Source organism: Haemaphysalis longicornis, unplaced genomic scaffold, assembly GCF_048455015.1.
Source record: "Haemaphysalis longicornis isolate Haplotype H1 unplaced genomic scaffold, Haemaphysalis longicornis Haplotype H1 scaffold_6, whole genome shotgun sequence".
Classification (NCBI taxonomy): Eukaryota; Metazoa; Arthropoda; class Arachnida; order Ixodida; family Ixodidae; genus Haemaphysalis; species Haemaphysalis longicornis.
Window position 1 is genome coordinate 34314098 of NW_027526407.1, and position 22575 is coordinate 34336672.

The 22575-nt window shown below is 46.7% G+C and overlaps 1 long non-coding RNA gene across 1 annotated transcript; it reads left to right on the forward strand.

Annotated features, from left to right (window-relative positions):
* Nucleotides 1-1025: 1025 nt before the first annotated feature.
* On the forward strand, nucleotides 1026-17876 carry LOC144141579 (uncharacterized). The gene is made up of 3 exons (XR_013316647.1): nucleotides 1026-1144; nucleotides 13032-13151; nucleotides 17734-17876. It is a non-coding gene; the product is annotated as an uncharacterized LOC144141579 (long non-coding RNA).
* The last annotated feature ends 4699 nt before the right edge of the window (nucleotides 17877-22575 follow it).

Here is a 22575-nt window from a genome sequence, read left to right on the forward strand (position 1 = left end):
AAGAGCGCAAGGCCAATTATGACGCCAAGCATCGCGTTGTCTCCTTCAAAGCTGGTGATGAAGTTCTGCTTTCTGCTCCCCTTCGTGCCCCAGGACTTTGTGAGAAGTTCTTGCCCCGCTACATCGGACCTTACACCATTGTAGAGCAGACTTCCCCAGTGAATTACGGAGTGACCCCCAACGCTAGTGTCACCGACCGTCGCTGTCGTGGACCCGAGATCGTGCACGTTTCCCGGCTCAAGCGATTTTTCTCTCGGTCTACACACTCTTAGCGCCCGAGTCGGCCGCTCCACAAAGGGGGGGATATTGTAAGCGCTGGTTAGTGCCCCGACACCAGAGGAATGTGCGTCCGGACAATCCCCTGGTAGTTGTACACAAACGGTATGTGCGAAGTACTAGCAGAAGGGTATGCGCCAGTGGACTCGTACACCGGAGGCCTGTCTTCCACATGCAATCATGCGTCATCGTCATCAGTTGTCTATCATCATCAACGCCCGGCTTGGTTGTTCTCTGGGGCTCGCTCCCTGTCACGTAGGACAAGGCTCGCCTAATAAAGACGTTCCCCAAGACTACTGGTGCGCGCCTTACAATATAAATATTTTGGTACGTTACAAGTAATCCGCCGGATAAAGGAGAGCTGGGCCACGCTTCTCACATGCTCGACGGTAAATAAGCACTTTTGGAAAACAGTCGTAAGCACGCACTCCTCTGCAAATGTACGATAGCATGAGTGCAAACAGAATTTACATAACGTTTTTGAGAAATATAGCCCCGTATCTTGTTGTAGCCCGGCCCCGTGCAAATGAGTTGTTTGTGTATCAGTTTTTTACCGAATTTCGCTTATCCTGCAGCTTCTAAAATGCTTACTGTTTGCAACGTAACTCCGATATCGCCCCTCGACATCCGGACATTTTTCGTGTCCATGATCCACGTTGAATTTACAATGCGTGATAAAAATATTGGTATCGGCATGAAACATTGCCCGTTGGGTTTATCCTTGGTTTCCTCCCCCTCGCTTCAGGTGCAGACATGGCTGTAAAAGTAGCGGCCGGGGTTGTCGCCGCAGCAGTTGTCGTCGGAGCAGTAGGCGTTGGTGTCGCTGCTGCAATCGATGCTAAGAAACACCCCCGCAAGCGGCGATTACGTAAGTTTTCGTATACTTGTATCAGACAGTACATTTTCAGTTTACGAAAGCCTCGTGTTTTCTTTGATATGTTTGGCCAATGTAAAGTCGGAATTAATGTGTTTTTAGCGTTACGGTGGAGGGTGCGTTGTCAGCAAGAGATATGCCACGTCGGTCGTGACCGGAAAGGTGGTGTTGGAGAAGGCAAAAGAAGACCGGTTACTACACCTGTATCCTGGGTGGTCCTGGCAACTTGAAAGTTAGAACCTCTCGGCTACGTCGTTGGTGACATGTACTCTCTGAAGAGTGTGTCAAAATGAATTTTGCTGCATGACTAAATAAAAAAAACAGCGCTAGGACGGAACGAAAAAGGCAATATGAGAAGGGTGCTGAACAAAGAAGGAGTTCACTTTGCCGTCTCAAATTGTACAGCATATCACAGCTATCATGCACCAAGATTATAAGTAGCAACGGCGTTACTCGAATGAAACCTAGGCCATAAATTTTCCAGTACACCGGAGTATCAGTAAGTATTTTTTTCGTCATTATGATCTAATAATATTCATAATTAATTATCTGACTCGTAAATTACTGCCCTAATTACTGAAGTGTCAAGGGGCACTTGTAGGTACCCATGACAGGAATCTAACTGCGGTATTTTCAGCGATGAACTTAATGCGTACCCTTTTATTCTTGATTGATTGATTGTAGGGTTTTACGCGCCGACGCAACGCAGGCGATGAGGCGCGCCGTAGTGGAGGGCTCCGGATTAATTTTGACCACCTGGGGATCTTTAACGTGCGCCGAAATCTCGAACACACAGGCGTTTTTGCTTTTCGCCTCCATCATAAAAGCGGCCGCCGTGGCCGGGAATCGAACCCGCGACCTCGTGCTCAGCAGCGCAACGCCTTAGCCAGTGAGACACCGCGGCGGGTCCCTTTTATTCTTACTGATACAGAAACACCGATAAATATAAAAAATACCACGTGATGGCGCTCCCACGCGCATCATAAACCAGCGCCCTGAAATAAGCTGATCGAAAGCAACTACTTTGCCTGTGACACGTCCCAAAAGAATGCGCATCACCTTGATAAGGGTGTGCAAGGGAGAGAGAGAGAGAGAGAGAGAGAGAGAGAGAGAGAGAAAGAGAGAGAGAGAGAGAGAGAGAGAGAAGAGAGAGAGAGAGAGAGAGAGAGAGAGAGAGAGAGAGAGAGAGAGAGAGAGAGAGAGAGAGAGAGAGAGAGAGAGAGAGAGAGAGAGAAACTTTAATCACAGTTGAAGTGAGCATATTTGTGGTCGGGGTCGTCAGTCCAAGACTCCGTTGGTACGACCGGCTGTCTTCGCCCTTTCCGCTAGCAAAAGCTGCGTTTCAGGAGAAGAGCTGGTCAGCGTACTCTCCCACTGCTCGCGTGAGGAGTTGGGGATGGGGGGGAGATCTGGGTTCAGTTGACATTCCCAGACAATATGGTACAGCGTGCCTGGTGCTTGGCAGTGAGTACATAGGGGATCGTAAAGAGTAGGGTGGATGGCGTGTAGTCGTGTTTGGTGGGGGTAGGTATTAGCAGAGTCCTTCAATGCTTTACTGGTCACGAAACTTCGGCGCTCGCTTCATATAGGGACCGCGCGCGCCACTAGAGGCGCCACCGCCACACGAAGGTCATCCAGCCGCCGCGCGTGCGGCGTATTGGCCAGCTCTTGGCGTGCAAACGCTCGCTGCTTTTGGTGTCTGCGCGCTGATTAAGTGTGTTTTTTTTCGTAGTAGTTAGCGATGAATAGACCAGTTATTGTGTTTATCACCTGCCTTCAATGGGGTTTTATTTTTTCGAAGTAAGTTACCGTAGACTTCGGCCGCGAACGGCAACGGCTTCTGTGTGCTCTGGCACAAGCGCTGTGCCGTCGTGATTAGGGATATTTAAATCTATATTGCTTCTTTTCTTAAAGCAAAGTTGTAAATACCACACATACGGTAGCTGTGTAGTCACGGACTGCTGCGGGCCTATCGATAATACAATAAAAAAAACTGAAAGAAACTAAGTACGCGTCGTTCAGACTACCCTTAATGAAGCCGTTGATTGCTCTGGAATGCACAGAACGCTAAAAGAGATAGCCCAATAGTATTGTCGCTTCGATGAGTGGGTACATACTTCAGAACATCTAAAAACGCTGCAGAAACGCGAAGGATCAAAACACGGAGATATATATGTTACTCCATGTGTCTTTCTGCTTCCACACTTTGCAATCCTTGCAAAAACAGGAAGCGAAAAAAGAACAATGAAACTGTATTTATCACACGCAACAAAAAATTTCAATGTTACGAAGGGAGACAAAAGAGCGTGGTCCAGCCTACAAAAATTTATTTTTTCGCGCTGCGGTGGAGCACACGGAGGAAACAGAATATTGCCACGTAGCCAAGAACGACTCAAAGCTTTTCTGAACGCAGCGAGCTAGCGATCTTCTGCACTACAAAAAACTAGAATGAAACACAAACGTCTAAGAAGCAGTCCGCAGTGTGACGTGAACAGATGAACGTCGATAAAGTGAGTTGCGCGGCGTTTGCTATGCATATAACTATTGGAACGTTATTAATTTCAGATCCATGGAAATAGGATCGAGAACATTGTCGAAGAAACAAAAAAACCTCCGTCGCATGCCCCCGCGCGAGGGACACGAGTAAATGCAGAGCATTGGGGGTGGTCACGTGGCGTAGGTTGTGGTAGTTGGCGGTGGTAGTTGTAGTTGTTGTCGTACGGGTGCGTCGATGGCGCTTGAAGCCCTAGTACGATGAAATGCGCGAGGCGTTGGAGCACGGGGAGTTTGCGAGCTTGGACGAGTTCCTGCGCGCCTTCGACGTGCGGTCCGGGGAGGAGTACTCGGAGATTCTGCGGGCTGGCGCGTCGCGTCCGTGCGTGCTTCACGCGAGGACCCCCGCCGAGAAGCGCGTGAACGCGTTCAACCCGTGGATCGGAAGGGTTCTCGACTCCAACATGGACCTGCAGATCATCCTCGACCACTACGCGTGCGCGGCGTACGTCGTGGACTACGTCAACAAGGCCGACCGCGGCATCTCGTTCTCGTAACGCGGGGTCCGCCGCTCGCCGCTGACATTTCGAAGCCGTGTCTCTCTCTCGATTCGATGGATCCACAGCTCGACGCTGACGACTGGCGGCGGCCTCTCGTTCTCGACGCTCGGGATCGGCCGCTCGACGCTGACGCTCGAGCGCGCGCAGTAGAGGGAGAGGAGGTAGCACCTGCTGCTGAAACGCCTCTTTCAGCGCCGGAGCACGCGCATGCGCGCCCGCACCTGTTGTTGAGAGCGGACAACGCCGAGGGACGACGGGTGACAGTGCGAGTTAAAGAAAGGTTCTGCATTTAAAATCAAGTTAGCGACAAGGTGGCACCCTTTCCATATCAAACAATATTGCCCGACGGGACGTACGACAAAAAGAGCAAACGGGCGCTCCGGTTGAAACGCCAGATAAGAAACCGGAATCGGCCACGCGCGGTTACAAAACAAACAAAACGAACCCTAAGGGATAATTCGCGGAAATATGAAAAGTAAAAGCACAAGGATGTCCCAAAGCTTTTTTACACGCGAGCCTGAGCGCAAGGTAATACAAGTTTGCCAACAGGTAATGAAGCACCGCTACAACCTGACTGATATGACAAAAATCCGGCTTTAAGTTAGCCTTGTACAATTCTAGGCCCACGATGCTCTCAAAAGGGTACATTGCTTTTTCCATTCCCACACACAGTGTATTTCCACACACTGTCGCACACTTATAATCGAAGCTGAAATCTCCCGTTGCTTGCCTTGGAATGGTGCTCCTCCATTTCTCACACAGCTGCCCGTCGCTCGGTCAACAGAACAAGGAAACATTTTCTGTGGTATCGTTGTACAAGGAACGACATCCTGGGACGCAACACATGTTCGGCATAGTCGTTGCACTACTTAAGTCGCATCACAAGAGCGCGATATGCACGTTACATTTTTTTCCCGCACAAAACAAACACAACTCGCCGCGGCTCCGCCGTTCGAGCCAGCGCAACGCCGCCCGAGGAGTGACCTCAGTGAGAGGGTGGCGCCACCGCGCGGCGGCCAAACACAGCATATGAAGCTCTCCCATTGAGTTACGGAGCAGTTTCGTGACCAGTAAAGCATTGAAGGACTCTGGTATTAGTCTGCAGTTGTGTCAGGAGCAACAACGAATATCGCGGGACTCGTGTGGGAGATTGGTTAGTTGGTTGGTTGGACCCTTGAATCATGGCGCATACCCACTGGGGGTACTGGCCAAGAAGCTGCCTGTAATGATTAGGCTGTGACCAGGTTCATTTTGGAGAAGAAAAAAGACGTAATAGAAAAGATTGTAAGAAGAAAAAAAGAAATCTTGGGATATAGCGGAATAGTCAGCACAAAACATGCCAAACGAAGAAACAGCTGTCAGCACGGCAGCCGGTCTATCGCCGTAACAAAGGAGTGAAAGGCGAGCGCAACATCTCTGTGGCAAGCGCCTAAGACCGAAACACCCAGGCAGAGAACGACGGTGGAAGATAAAGGCAGATTAAGCCGATTAAACGTGCATCCAGGAAAAGCTTGTGCAGTTTAATTTAAAAGAAAGTGTTTTATAGTTTCAGGAGCATTGCAGGAATGAAATTGAGGAGATAAACCCGGACTAAATTTGTGTAGATAAAAATTTAAAAGGGGAATTCTGCATCGAAATTTTGGGATTACTACCTCGCATTTACGAGATTCGTAGAATTTAGGCTTCCATATTTGGGAGAGGTATTTATAGTCGGAGCATGAATGAAGGGCATCTTAGAGATTAATTTGTAAAATTTGAAGGCGCCCGAAGCTTGCACCTCCGCCCTTCCGGAAAACTGTCAATTAGACAAATTATGATGAGAGAACCACAAAGAGCGAAATTGGCTAAGTGGTCTGCCAGTTCATTTAAGATTATCTCTGCGTGGACACAGACCCACGCTAACCGGATCTTGTGAAGCTGTTAGGAACGAATGAACGGAATGACCGGAGAATGGGAGAATGGGAGAAAGCAGTGCACACGGATAGAGAATCAGAAAGAAAAAAGGCCGCCAAAAATATATTGTGTAGTTTATTAAAGGCCAAAGTTATCGCCAATAATTCCTTCTGAAAAATCGGGGTATTGTCCGACAGCCTGATTGAGAAGGACCAATCTAGAGACTGAGAAAGTGAGGCACAAACTCGGTCGCGATTTCTTCTTTTTCTCTGTTCATTATTTCATCCTGGATAATTCAGGCGCAGCCTGTTGGAAAGCATTGCTTTTCAATGCGCGTGGTAGCACCGCCACGGGGTATTTTTCATATTCCTCGGGGTTTCTTTATCGGTCAGAATAACTGAGTACACAATGAGTTTGTCGCTGAAACTAGTGCAGTTGGAGTCCGGTCATGGGTACCTACAAGTGTCTGATTGACACTTGAGGGATTAGGGCAGCAGTTCTCCAGTTGGATAATTATTTAAACTTTATCAATTACATCTTAAGAACAAAAAAGTACTAGCCGCTACTCCACTGTACTGAAAATATTATGCGCTACGATTTGTAACACTACTGCTTTTTTTTAAATCTTGGAGCATGATTACACCTTGTATACTCTCAGGGAAAAAATGGCGGCAATGGGGAAGGAAAAACGCACACTTCGACGATGCAGGATATATGCTGGAAGAGTGCAGGTAATAATGAAGGTACTTCTGCTCATTTGTTCAGCAAATCAATAGACACCCCGCTGACACTGTCATCAAGCGTGTGTGGGCTAGGGGCGCTTCGAAAACTTTCCTGGCTCATTGATCCTTGTAGCGTTGTCGCACAAGTGTCTGATCGAGATTCGTCGCACTTGTGGCGAGCAAGGTTGCTATCGTTTCCCAGCAGGCTGCACTTATGGGAAGAAACTTTCAGCGCGCCTTGCCTGCAGTCAAAGCGTGGGTGCCCTGTTTTAGGCGAAGAATTTTTAGTTACCTCGACGCGCTCTAGAAGTTCTGACAACAAAAACAAGCTATATGCATTTTTGGATTGTTAGATTCAAAACATGTGTACTTTACGTTGGCGCCAAAAGAGCCAAGAGATGGTCGCCTCAGGTCTCTTTAATTTCCAGCTCACATTGCACCAAGATGACCCGTGTTCCAAATATTCTTTCAGCTCTGATAAACTACTGATGATTAGCTCAACGCATTTGATGATCATCAAGACGGGCTTTGCCATCTGGGTTCAAAGGGACGCTATCAACAGGTCCTGCTCGCATTAAATGGTAGCCACATTTTAGGGTCAGGCGAACAGGTTTTCAAAGGCCGGATTCGCCGCAACTACAATGTTCACTTTGTCTGAAACACTCCTGAGCAAAATTTTGAGGCGCAGCCCGGACAGAGAACGTTCGGCGATAGATCGGGAGAAAATGGCACTCATATCGTACATCCCGGCTGTTTTTCAAAGCCAACCAATTCCAACTTGAGGTGGAGTCACACCGAGTGGTCCGCGTGAAAGATTGTATGCAGATAAAATTATTTAAAAATGCCTGTGGCTTATCTCAGCTTACCCTGAATATGCAAAGTGAAAGCTTGGGTTAGCCTGTTAGGTCTTGATTTAACTTAACCATTGATTCAGCTGTAATTATTGCACTGTTCATGCAAAGCCTGCCTTTGTCTGCGGTTGTGGTGGCACTTCTGGCGTTTTCCGAGCCGAACAGCTTGCCAGGCAATGCACGGAAGAACGTCAGGCACCGCTTTCCGACGACCACTCGAAGCCTCTATCTCCGGGCTATGCTAAGAGAAGATGGCCCACCTCACTCTCATGTATTTCCATGTTCCCAAGCATGCGGTGGGTCACGTGTTAAGGTGCGAACCAGCTGCGGAGAGCGCATGCGCCAAGGCGGCGATGGGCGCGGTAATGGTGGGCGTTTTTTTTTCTTTATTGGGCGAACGCGCCCATCTGCGGAGTTCGGCCCTGTGAGTCATGTGACGCCTCGGTAAGGGTACGGCGCAGTTGCAGTCCAATGAAGGTCTACTTTCCACGACGGCGATACCGCTCGACGAGAATATTAATGCTTTGATTTAAAACCGGTTCAAACCAACCAATTGCCAAGCTACGGCAGCAGATGAGATTTATCTTCATAATTTTTTTATTTATTAATACTGCTAGCCTCAACTGTGGAGGCTGCGACAGTATTGGGGGATACATAAATAATAAGCGTGCTGTTTTAAGTGCGAATGCACTTTATAAGCGACCCCAAACCATCCACCGCCGGCGGCGGCGGCGGCGGCGTCCGCAGTGCTCCTCTATATTTAAAAAAGGAACAGCATCCGGCGCCAGGTTTCGATCCGAGGACTTTGCGGCCGCAGCGCGACGCTCTACCGACCAAGCCATGGAGGCGACGCTGATATCAGTGTTAGTGACGCGCCTTATATCTTTAAAGCATTCAAACTACGTCGTCAGCGGCGTGCGTTGGCGACTCAGCGGCGTTATAGCGGCTTGATAACTGCGTGGTGTACACGTGATACTACAAACCCGATGGAAGAGATGGAAGAGAAGGCGGCGAGGCGGTGGGCTGCGGGGGCCGAACGAAAGCGCCGCAAGCGGGCCGACAACCGTGCATTCGCACTTTCACATTCTCCCCTTCGGGGAAATGCGGGGGAATTTTTTTGAACAATTCACAAAAGCAGAATCAAGGGTCGGGGTGAAAACAACAAATACCAGCTAAATGAACTACACACATAAACACGTGTCAATTCAAAGGATAACAACGATTATGCATTACATATAGTAGCACATGAAAATTTCAGCAATAGGCAGTACAGAACACACATCAAGAAGGATTATTTAACAAAAAGTTAGAGAATTGTGAAGCAAAATTATCAAGGGATGGACTAATAACAATTTCTTTTGGAAGACAATTCCATGAGCTTATCACATATGAAAAAATAGTATTTAAAGGATGTATTTTAGAACCTGTACTCTATAAGATGTTTGTCGTGTTTTGTTCTTGTAGACCTAGGAAGAGATGGAGTAATGGAGTAATTTCTTACGAGGTATTTTTAGACCGCCATGGGTTATTTGAAACCAAAATTTTAGGCATAAAGTTTTAGCGCATTGACCTATTGTAGGTAGTTCGTTGCGACGTCATACAGGGGCCAAAGAGGCCGTTGCCTGAATCACCGGCTGAACGCGCATGCAGAGAATATTAATATTGGAACCTCGAGATATCTTGCCCTTCAGTGCGCGAAGTCCGCATGCGCGCCGAAGCATGATCAGACAGGCGTGCTACGAAATTACAAGAATCAACAGGCCAGAGAAATTTTCTAAGCGCTCGTCATCCCCACACGGAATTACTCCTTTGTCAGAATGGCCACGACTTGACCAAAAAGAGAATGAATGTCTTCACGACAGACTGCAATCTTAAAGCATATTTCTTGAATTGCACTGCGGTGCGTTTTCCCTTCACCATTCCAGTTAATTTTCCGTTTTTCGGGGGGTATATCTTTTGCTATGGAGAAATACACTGTTAATAAAGCGCACTGTCTCGCATCGGCTGTTGCGTCCCGTCATAGCGCTGTTTTTTTTATAATTTAGATAAACCATGCTAAAAATTAGACTCACCTGAACAAAATACAGTTACGTGCAGGCTTGAAACCTGCACGCTCAGTACTGCCACGCCACTAACGGAAGTATGAAGCACCATGCAGGGGTTACAGAATCCCTCTGCGCTGTAGAATTACTTGCTCAACGTGCCAGGTTCCCTCTTTGAAAGCGCTGTGTCGGTGTGCGCAAAAGAGGAAAAGAGAACGCTAACGTTTACTTACAGTTCGTTTTCAACCTGGTTTATAGAGGCAACTACACTTGCCGTTTGCGTCTTCTTTGCTTTTAAAGGATTGCCTGGATATAATTCAATATCGGTAATCTCAAACAGATCCTTCCATGTGAATTGAAATGCAAGGATAACAGCTGAGAACGAAATGCGGTCACGGACCAAGTCAAGGTGAAAAACACAGAGACGTTTCGGAACCCGTACGGGTTCCTTGATCACACTAAGCAGGCAAGAGCCGTAAGTCGCTTCTTAGACATTCTAGAATAAGAAGCGACTTACGGCTCTTGCCTGCTTAGTGTGATCAAGGAACCCGTACGGGTTCCGAACCGTCTCTGTGTTTTTCACCTTGACTTTGTCAGTGACTGCATTTCGTTCTCATCATGACACCTGACCAGACGAACTTTCGTCGAACTCTTGACTAAGGATAACAGCTATGCCACTATGCAGCAACAGTTGCTTATGATAACGACGACTGACGTGTACCGCGTTATCTTTTCCCGTTGTAAGAAGGGTAGCAATGTTCTTAAAGCGAAGTTTCTAGCTCTAGCAGGCAAGGGTTCTCTTGCAACCGTCGGCGTCAACAGAAAATTCCCGGAACTAAATAGAAAAAAGTTCGGGCAAGACAGGAATAGAATCTGGATCGAATAGAGAAACGGAGCGAGAGTCCGTTGTCTTGCCAACTGAGCAACGGGCGCACGCAGAGACGGAGGAGACAGGCGGTGTACTCATCGAACACAGCTGCCGATTTTTCCCCTGCGTTCTCGCTGAATGAGACGTGATAGCATCAGGAAACCTCTCGCACCGCTGTGCGCTACGTCCACGGCACTTGCAGCGGCCGTGTGCATGCAAATGGTTTGTCCATTTCGTCCTTGAAGAGTTCGGAATCGTGTGCAACACCTATACCAAACAACCGACTATCATCCGTGGAACGTGCCTCGACCTAACGTTCACGAAGAACGTTAAGTGCAGCGAAAATGCAAAGTCTGAGTGTGTATCACACCGATCATGAGGCCGTTCTGAACGTCGTGCTCAAGTGAAATCATAACGAAATACAGGTACTGTGTAACGTGTTATTAACGCAACTGGGACTAGCCACCCGTGGTAGGTGGTGTATAAAGCTTCGCTTCCAAACCACCTCCACAGGGTGGATTGATGCGCGTTATTTGTATTCAAGTTTGTGCATGTATTTTGATGCCACGCGTTCAGTTGTCACCTTACATTCGAGATGGTGTTAGCAATTTCTGGATGCACAACTTTGTTTAAAATTTCGACACTCAATTAATCATTCCTGACAGCCGTGGAAATGATCTCAGTCCTACCTACGTTTAGCCGCATTCCACGCGTGTAATCGTAAACCCTGCTGCAGCAAATGGGGCGATGAAACTGCTACCAAACACTCTAGTTCTAGGCGATGACTGCTGTATATACTACAGTGGGTACACCCAGATGCTCTACTGAGCCCTTCTCATACAGCAGAATAAAGCAATGGTGCGGGTCCGGCGGGAGTTGAATGAAATAATCTCCGGCGGGAAAAATAAATACAACAGTGCCAACGAAGATGTTCAACCGGTTTTCCCTACCCAATACCGATGGATCCGAAATGAAGCTTTAGCCTGTCCCTTTTCAAGCTCAATGTGTAAGTGGTTGAGGCCAAACTAAAAAAAAACCCTGTTCCAGGAGGGTATGCGATTACAAATAATTTTTCCCAAAACCGGAAAAAGGAGCTAAAGATATTCTTAACAGAAAGAACAACGCCAGGGTGAGCTGCAGGATACTGATGTCCAAAAGCCACATTTACGCCGCCGTGATAACAAGGTCCAACAAGCCCATCGGCATGCACAACCTCAGCACGATTTCCTACACATCACGTGTAAGGAAGCAATATAGCATCTGGTTCTACATCGCGTTACACCTCGCAAGGGTAACAAAACAAAATATAAACAATGCCACCCATGAATAATTTTCTCCCGCATTTTTGGACGCAACAAATACTGCTACAAAAGAAGAGAGAAGGTGACTTACGACGGAAGTGTTTCAGAAAACAGTGACATCCTGGAAGTGGTCGTGAAGGGCGTTCCATGGTGTATTGCACGAGTGTTTACTCAGCTATACACCCCGGCATATTCTCCTGCTGAATAAAAATACAACCTATAAAGAAAGCCCAACAATGGCGGAAGTTTTTCATGGACATGCAACCTTCCATGCGTGCGCAAGGAGTTAATGTGAGAAATGTTCTTGCCCCACTATCGTTGCAGCGTCACAATAACCAACGTAAGTACACATGTGCATAGGAAAATACGTAAGCCAATCAATGAAATCTAAAGGAACCTTCAAGGTCGCCAAATAATCAGGCCTAGGTAATTATAGTCGTAGTCGCAGCCTTGCTTTTTTCTTTCCGATGGGTTTCTTTGCATTTCTGGATTTGAACAGCAATAAAAGCACTATCTTCTACTAAAAAAAGCGCTTTCCTGCGTTTTCGAAGTGTATATTAACTGTTGTTAATTCATTTAATGAAAACACATAAAATTGTTAACATCTTTAAAATTTTTGTGTACTGATTTATTTTTATCATATTGATTTTTGTTTAAGAGCTATATACTTCTGTTCTTGCGTCGTTATATTTGCACTCAATCTTACTGAATGACCACCAATTCTTCGGCTTGAGCCTTCTAGCTATGAGACCCTCATTTGTACGCCTAACTTAACGCTAAAACTTGCTGCAATTTTACAACCAAATTGATTTCACGAGCTTGGTACAAATGGCACAAAACGCCGTTGCCGAAGTTTTACCCAATGCGGCATTTTTAGCTTACAAATAAAAGCTTTTATGCCTTTATTTGTGTTTTTCTCAACACTGAACCACATATTACAGCTCCGCGTAGCTGAAAAGGAGGCTAGTTCAAGCACTTGTCGCAGAATCGTACCTTGCCCACAAATATGTATCGACACACTTCCTGGCAATGCGTAGGCAGCGTTACCTAAGGCGACCAACTATTCGTCCCCAATTTTAAACATGTAAAAATAATTCCTCTGGAATAACACGTATGACAGTGTCCATGCAAATTGCCCATTCTGAATGCAGATGGAGCTCTGAAACGTATGGCCGCGGTAAAAAAGAAAATTGCCGCAGCTGCCGCTGGCCGAAAGCGCAGATCTATTCGAGAGTCCAAGGTTCCAGCAGAGATATTGGACGAAATTCCAAGTAAGTGTTACTCCTAATTAAAAAAACATATTCTTGAACACCTACAAGTCATGATTTTGCATACTGCAATGTCTCAAGCCTCACATAACTGCAAGCTAGAAGAGTTGATATGGGCGAAGAGCAAGTGACAGCAATTATGCGTTTGTTGGAAAAACGTTTTAAACACATGTGTTTCGCAACTATATTTAACTGTAGCTATTGCTATGATGAGAACATCAAGAGGTAAGCAGGTTGGCCGAGTTGAAGAACTAAGATCGTCTGTGGGTTTATTCTTGGGAACATAAAATAATAATAAATGAGAAGTACAGTATGTCATCAACATGTAACAATATTAGCTTTCTGTATAGTACCGTATATTCAGAGGCCATTAAATACAAGAAAAAAATAAACCCTTTCCGTCAACTTGAAAGTGCAGAGCAGTGATTCGCCAGAGAGGTTGTGGCGCCGTTATCCGCTCACGGCTAACATCCCTCACGCTCTTCGCCTCCTGTCTCCCTCCACTCTTGATTGATAAAATGGAGAATTCTCTAATGCAATTAAGATATTCCAACTTCGCAGTGCTCGCGCGCCCTCTGCTTGGAATAGCGCTAGCGCGAGTTCAATTCTTTTTGTGCTAGCGTTCATCTCGCATGTGCTGGAGCCTACTGCGCCACTCTGAACTCGTCGTTTTTTGTTTGTCTTTTCCGCGGCGAGATTTTTTTCGTACTATTGTAAGAACTAACCCAACGAACATTTTTAACTAACCGAACGCGCTGACTGCCGATTCACCAGATATATCTGTCCCAAATGTACCTGTAGTCTTCTTTGCGGTAACTAACTGTATGACCAGTGTCAGCGATTCGAGGGATTCCAGTAGTTCTGCATGTACAAACGTCCTGTTCATGACTCAACTGTTCGTCCAAAGATATACTCGAGGGACAAGCGGGTATTTTTTCGATGTTTTTGGTTGGGTGTGCGACGCGGCTTGACTGCAGTAGTTCGATAGCGGGACAAAGGACAAGCTACTACAACAATCAGGGCCTTAAGGTGCTCTGCACCTTAAAGAATGGCAAGTATTTGTGGACACCACGCGAAGGCTATAAATGATGTGCTCTCACGTGAGTCAGCTCACTTTGCAAAATGGCATGCTCTTTTCAGCAAAAAAAAAACAAGACTGAAATAATGAGCGTAAAAAGGCACGATTGCCGCGCATTACGAAGTACAGGAGCAGTATATGGTTTCAACGAAAAGTTAGCCGGGTGCATGCGACTTTTTACCGGGATTTGGCCGTGCTGCGCAAGGTCTGAGCTTATCTTAAATGGGCAAGATTTAGGTGCAGAGCGTTTTATGGTCACACCGTGTCGTCATAGCTTGTTCGCTGTGACACGGTCTAGCCATCGCAGCAAGCAGGGGACGTAGCGACGTAACAGATCCTCACAGAGCCCCACCGTGCAGCGGTTCAGCGGACCCTAAACAGGCTTCGAAAAACAAGTGGTTTATATATACATAACCGTACGCAACTCCTCAACCGCTGGCGCTTGTTATACATCTACCCGTCATTTAGCGCTAAGGAAACTGCAATTATATTTGAGGCTAAAGTTTAAGTTAAAATTTGAAGTTTGATGTTTATTTGTTTCTTTCCGATGCGAAAGAGGAAGCCAAGACCAAAGGGATTGAAGACTGACAAGTTCTCTGCCCCTTTTCCAGTCTGGAAGCCGTTTACATGTAGCTATTGAACAAGTACAGAAAACAGAATAGGCGCGATAACACATCATTACAAAACCGGACGTACATCTCTACACACGTCCTATAAGCAGGGAAAGACCAAATAACAAAGACAGAACCGCACAGAGGAAAGGTAGAATACATACCTGTGTAGCCCGATACACGTGCAAGAGTAAAAATAAGAAATGTACACCATCTTCGCGCGAGGGGAACCATGGGGTAGATGCAACGCATCGGGGGTTGCCGTTGCTGTGTATATATTTACGCAGCATGTTCACCCCCGATGCGTCGCATCTACCCCATTGTTCCCCTAGCGGGAAGATGGTGTAAATTTTTAACCGAGCGCAAGCTGCGCGCTAACGCACATGTGCACGGCGACGGGAGCGAGCGCAGCCGAGCGCAGCCGAGCGCAAGCTGCGCGCTGACCGCGCTGACGCGCAGATGGCGTTGCGGTGAGAGCGGCGGAGCGCGCAGCTGCCGCGGCGAGGAGAATGGGTGAGGGATGCGGACTACGCCGCGACAACGACGCGGGACAAGGCGAGTTAAAGAGATGCGTTGCATCTAAAAATATGAGCACAACAAAAGCCAAAGTAACAAGTACTGCAACGCACAGATTAAAAGTTGACAATATATCAGTGAAGCCCTGTACACGCTTAATATTAAAAAATACGGCAAAATCGCGCCCGGGATGGCCGTTGCATCATCTTGGAAACACTTCTAGGGCCTCGGTGAGGTTCCGGAAGTGCCGGGCTGGTGGTGGGCGGGCCCGGTCGAAGGAGTACGGCCTCTACAACAACGGCCGCGTACAACAACCTTTCGCTTTGTAATGGCAGTGGTAATTGGCGACTTCGGAATGCTGGCAGCCACCTTTCACAGAATGGCAAGTTGGGCGAGTTGGTGTTGATTCATTTTGAAAACAGGCGCGGGAAGACGTTGACTAAAAATGCAAATACACAGGACGATGCCGGTCGTCTTGTGTATTTCTCTTCTTAGTCAACGTCTTTCCGCGCCTGTTTTCAAGATGGGCCACCTTTCGCAGATGTAAGGGTAGCTCACAACGCGACTAGCGACGGTATTTACGTACCCCAAGATCGGCCACGGAAGACTTGTAGTTTACCTGTACGCATATTGTTGGATAGACGCGCGACGCGTGCCCCAGCGCCTAAACTGGGATTAGGCACCGCCGCCGTCGACGCGGTGGCGTCATCTGTCGGCCAAGCGGGTATCTTCTCTTGGCATGATGAGCATTGACGGACATTGCGAGTCGAAAAACCGTTCTGGTGTGAAAAGATGTCACGAAAAGGAAAGAAAATACTCGCAAAAGAGGACAAGTACTTCCCGGATACTTATGCCTGCAAAATAAAACGATTTAGAGCGGCCAAAACTTATCTAATTCTCTTATTATGACGGAAACAAAAATCGACGTACAATACACCGCTGGGTGTCGTTCCAATCTAACTCATAGTCGCAAGCTGCAGTGACCAGTTTTCGTTCAACCAAATTCATAGATGAAATTCGCTGTCGAAAAATAGCAACAAAGCGTGCCCAACTTTATGGTCCAAAAATAAATTCCCGACAAATGCGCACTTTCAATAGCATGACTAAGCACAGTTGAGTATTAGATCTCGCAGTGAAGGGCATTCAGTTATCGGCACGAACGAGGCTAAAGACAGAGTAACACAGCTGCTTTCCCGATGCGCTCAAATGTGCAGCCCTATCGGTGACTTTCATGTACGCCGCCTTACAAAGAATAACGTAAAAGGAGGCACTATAATTAATAAGAACCTGTTCACCAGGAATGTTGGTGAACACTTGACGACATGGTTTTGTGGGCTTAAACACTGTCATCAGGTCACAGTTTAGGTACCCATGGTAGATAACAGCTCTCAGAATAACTATACCCCCTATCATAAGAAAAAAAACACACCTCCTGTCTTGGATCTGCAATTCACTGTTGGCCCAATATACATGCATTCATTAGCCTTGCACAACATGTCTAAGGTTGATATAATCGTGTCCCTTTCCAAGTATTGATTTAACTAGAGTATATGAGGTTTAGCGTGCACGTGCAACGTTACTTTATATTTTTATGTTAATCTTTATCCCTACCATTGACCACCATAATAAGCGGTCGGAAATATTCTTTACACGTCCTCTCCCCATTCGCAAAAATTGCTATATCACCTGCGCATCTCAAGAGGATGAAATATTCGCCATTTGCTTGCATTTCCAATTCGTGCAATTCTCTTCGTAATTACCACATCTCGGCAGCGTGCAAGTACTGTACACTAGTACTGTTGTACACACCTACAAACGTCCATATAGTTGGTTCAATTGAGAGATTCATGATTTCAGCTAAACCACTTGGTATCGACAGAGTAAACATGAAAAAAATAATTCTGTGCACGCTCTATTGTTACCTTATGGTAAAGTTAGATTTGTTGCGGAATATCCGTACTTTGAATATTTTACATGCTACCATCGGGGTTTATCTCAGTCGAGGCGTTCTGTGGAAACCAAACCTCGAGTACAGAATTCCTATACACATTTTATACGAAAAAACGGCTGGGCAGTGTGGAATATACAACCAACCTAGCCACTTTCTTATTTGCTTACGGTTACCTGAATTTGAACTTCTTGCGCACGCAGTCTCAGAGATTAAGCAAAATATTTTGTTTTATTTAATGTTTAAATAGCTAAAATGTTAAATCTAAACACTGAAAGCGTTTGGTCTGTTGTTGGCCATTCTCCAGTAGGCAATGTAAGCCTACGTATGCACCTATGCGTCACCGTATAAGTTTAGGCAGGCCTGTATACAAATACGCAAAGTTGCCGCTACACGATGCTTATATTTCTTGCTGTGTTCCGTTCTACGCAGTGAATTTCGAGCGACTATACTGAGGACTGCCATGGACTGAAGATGAGGCCTCTGTGTTCCTCGAGCTGTCGAACACCGCGAAATAAACAGAAATGCATTCCTTTGAGCTTACAAAACGTTAGGAAGCGATGTAAATAAATACTTAGAACGAACATATGCGTAACTCACTGATTTTAGAAGTGTGGTACCTTGGGAAACGTTGTAACGGAAAATAAAATATAATTTTCCAACCCTGTGTGAAAACGTTTCCTTCTGGGTGGGCTTTTTTCCTCCCTTTGGTTAGTTAGTGGTAGTGAAATGCGCAGACTAAGCACAGAATATATCTACTACTGGTGTGGGATTATTTCATATAAAAATGTTGTGTCTTGGAACACGTGTAGTCACCCCAGTCAAATAAAATATACTTGGGAAAACCACTGAACAGAGAGCAGCGTTCATCCTGCGTGCGTTCACACGCATTTATTTGTGCTGTATGATCTTTACACCGCCACAGGTAAGATGCAATAGAGAAAATAATTGACTAGAAGTTATCCGCAAATAAAAACTTAGTACAGCATGTTTTGCTAGGCTAGTTTGTAGTGCATTTCAAGAGTAGAAAAACTGCGCGTGAAAGACAAGACCAGTGCGAACGGGACAGGACGCGCGCCCGTCATATCCTCTTTGCATTGGTCTGGTTCTTGACACGTAGTTTTTTTACTCTTGAAGGAAAACCTTCACGTGCGCTTTTTGTCGCATCATATTGTCACAAGGCGCGGCAAAACGGAAGGCTTCTCTACAGATCAAGGTACACACAGTGAATTTGGGTGCACAAAAAACGTCACGAAATAACGTACTTGGAAGATGGTGTGACCCGTGAGCAGAAGTGATGACCCTTTGAATGCTGCTCTGTTGGCGCGTGGGCGGAGAAGCAGGGCACTTTATTCTTATACAAATATGTCTCTGTCCACCAAACAAGAACACGTTTTCAGTCAAGAGCAGTGTTGATACGAGCCTACATATTGGCGATTAAACTAAAAGAATTCACGAATGACGATCTATTCATACAGTTTTTCTGCTATACCAGAACGCTATTGCGATCTGCACCGCTATGGGGTGCAGCGATCTGCACCGCCACACCGCTATTTGGTGCAGCGGTGGTGTAAAAGGGGAGCATCCGCCTCTTGTGCAAAGTGACCGTGGTTGGAATCCCGGTGCCGCACAATTCCCACCGGATTAAAAAAAAACCTGCGTTTTGATGGAATTGCGGAATGAGGCTTGGGATGCGGCTGGATACCGGCGACCATTGCCTGTAGCGCACTCCCTCCCCAGAGCAGGACTGGCCATTCTGGTGTAGTAATGGCACAAACCTCCCATGAATACGCCAATTCACCGTCGGCCCTCAGACTCCAGTGGCTGCAAAGCAACTGACCACGGCGCGGTCAGACCTGTGACGCAGCAGAGGGTGCTAAGAAACTCGTCATCCGGACAGGCTGCCATTGTAATCTGAACATGAAAAGTTTAGCACGACGACTTTATCTAGTGAGGCGAGTCTAGAGGTGTGTTTAGAGGAATAAGAGGGCATTAAATGGGATATAATTTGACCTAGCGAGGTTAAGAGGACAGGTAAAGCCTTTAAAGTCCAGAAGAATGAACATGTCCTATCTTACCGTGGTCTAGTGGAGAGAAGAGAACTGGCTGGGAGTGAGATTGCTGGTCTTCGCTGGTCTTGTAGCTGGTCTTGTAATTAGGCTAATAAAAGGTGCAGACTCAAGGAGGTACCGGGATACGCTCCTACATCCAGCCACGACGACCTAAGACAGTTGACATACGGAAGTGTGATATGGAGACGATTGAGCATGCTGTAAAGAACGGAGGCAGCCTGAATGCAGCGAAGCTGCATCTACGCATGGGAAAAAAATCAGTTGTATGCTCATAAAGACAAGCAAGGCAATGTCATTACAAATAGGGATAAATTAGTTACAATATCGCAGGAGTTTTACAGAGATTTGTACAGTAGCCACGACAAGCAGGATAATGCATTACGACAAAGTAGTACAGAGGAGACAGACATCCCACAAGTAATGACAGAAGAACTAAAGAAGGCTTTGAAAGAAATGCAACCGGTCAAAGCACCTGGTGAGGATCAGATAACAGCAGACCTCTTGAAGAATGGCGAGGAAATCGTACTTAAAAAATTGGCAACCTCTATACCCATTGCCTAATGACCGCGAAAGTACCGTTGGAATAACGTGAACATCATCCTAATTCATCGGAGGGGTGACATAAAGGACTTGAAAAATTACAGGCCGATAAGCTTACTGTGAGTCGAGTACAAGGTACTTACCAAGGTTCTCGCTAACAGAATTTCTGCCAATTTAGGTTTCAATCAACCTAATGAGCAAGCGGAGTTTTGTAAAGGCTATTTAGCAATGTACCATATCACACGATCAATCAGGGGACAGAGAAAACCGCCGATTTGGCTCAACGCCTATATATGATTTTTATAGATAATGAGAAAGCATTTGACTGTCGAAACCTCAAGAGTCATTCCGGCTGTAGACGAGCATTACGTAAGAATACTAGAGGATATCTACAATGGGTACATAGCTACCATCGTCCTCCTCCATAAGAAAAGCAGTAAAATACATATAAGGAAAGGCGTCAGACAAGGAAACCCAATCTCTCCAATGTTGTTGACAGTATGTTTACAAGAGGTATTCAGAACATTAAATCGGGAACAGCTTGGCGTAAGGGTTATAGGAGAATACCTCAGTAACCTGAGATTGCTGATGACGTTGCTTTGCTATGTAATTTGGGGTGTGACTTACAAAGCATGATTACCGCAATGGACAGGCAGAGTAGGATCGTGGGCGTGAAAATTAATATGCAGAAAACTAAAGTAATGCCTAATTACCTCGGAAGAACACAGCGGTTTGAGATAGGTGGCGAGGCAGTGGAGGTGGTGAGCGAAGATATCTATTTAGGTCAAGTAGTGACCCCGGATACCAAACATGAGGCAGAGATAACTAGAAGGATAAGAATGGGGTGGAGTGCATTCAGCAGGCATTCTCAGGTAAGGAATGGCAGCCTACCATTGTCCCTAAAGAATAAATTGTATGAACGCTGCATCTTACCGGTACTCACCTACAGGGCAGAAACCTAGAGGCTCACTAAAAGGGTTCAACCGAAATTGACGACGACTCAGCGAAAAATGGAACGGAAGATGATAGGTGAAACATTTAGGGATAGGAAGAGAGCGGAGTTGGCCAGAAAAAAAACGCATGTTAAGGACATATTAGCAGAAATAGGAAGAAATGTGTGTGGGCAGCGCATGTATTGCGAAGGCACGATAAACGTTGGTCATTAACGGTAATAGAGTGGATCCCTAGAGAAGGCAAGCGGGGCAGGGGGCACCAGAAAGTTAGATGGGCAGGTGTGATCAAGAAGTTTGCGGAGATAGATTGGTCACAGTTAGCACACGACCGTGATAATTGTACACCTATGGGAGAGGCCTGTGCCCTGCAGTGGGTGTAGGTATGCTGCTGCTGCTGCTGCTAGTGGTCGTGGTGGTGATGATGATGATGATGATGACCAGAACGCTTGTATGGGGCATCGCCGGAATCAACGAATGCTTGCTTTTACGGCGCAGCCCCTTGGCGTCCACGTCTGTGGTTTCGTGGCGGCAACAGCGTCGTAACCGAGCGAAGGAACACAGAAAGAAAACGGCAGTGGTAAATGTGGCTAGGGTATGACCGGAGAGCAGTATACTGAGCCCGCACGAGAAGCTTGTCGGAGCGTCTGAAGAGGGTCTGACGGGGAGGGCGGCACTCGCTGCTATGCCGGCACATCTTCCGCTGCATCCCCTTCGAACATACGGGAGACGCTGCTACTACATACGTGGCGATGCCGAACCACGTGACATTTGCGCGTCAGGCGCCTGACGTTCCAACGCTAGTTGTAACACCATGGACGTCGGCTGCGGTGATGGGCGTGAGGTAACGGCAGAGTTGCGGGTCCCACAGTGCGGTTGCTCGACACGCGATCACTTCCCGAGACGTAGCAGGTGGCTTGAGGAAAACGAGGTTGCAACGATTGAAGTCCGCATGATTCCAATGGCTCAAGCCACTAGCGAAACACGGTCCCAACGCAACTGCCGTGTGTTTTGTCGCAGAGGTTGGCATGTACAATAGCCTATATTATGGTAAATAAAGGCAATCCGGCTTTATTATCATCAGTATGGAGCGCCTATGCAATATCCGAGACTATTCTGCTGCAAGAGACGAGTAGAACTGGGCCTGCGACATGCAGTTACCGGAGATATGCCGCTTTTGCTATCCGACGGATCTTTCCTCGATGATCGGTACAACTGGAAGTGACACAAGAGGGTGGTGTTTACGTCAGCCAAGGAATTCCCCACTACGAAGTGCCTACGATGGAATTTGGCAGCAATGCAGAGGTGGTTGCGGTTTTCGAACAGGCAGTATCACTGCGAGGGACTCTCAAGTACAACGAAAAAGAAGAAGTCGTCACCCGTTTGTATTCAGAGCCAGGTTTGACATGCTGTGTTTGGAAAGAAGCCGCCATCTGTTGAGGTAGAGGAGAGGTGAATTACAGGCTTCATTTTGCGGAAATCGCGAGTTCGAGTCTCCCCGGGCATTTTTTTCCTACGGCGGTTGGCATTTTCGAGGACTGAAAACCAATATTTTAGCAGAAGAAACGCCCCTGACTCAAGGAGAATTGTCGGACAGCGCAAAACACGAGCGGAAAGCTTCTTCACTGGGTTCGTTTGCCTAACGCCCCCGTTGATTTTCGGCATGGAGGTTCATTTAGCCACACTGAGTGCAACCCACCGTTGACGCCGGG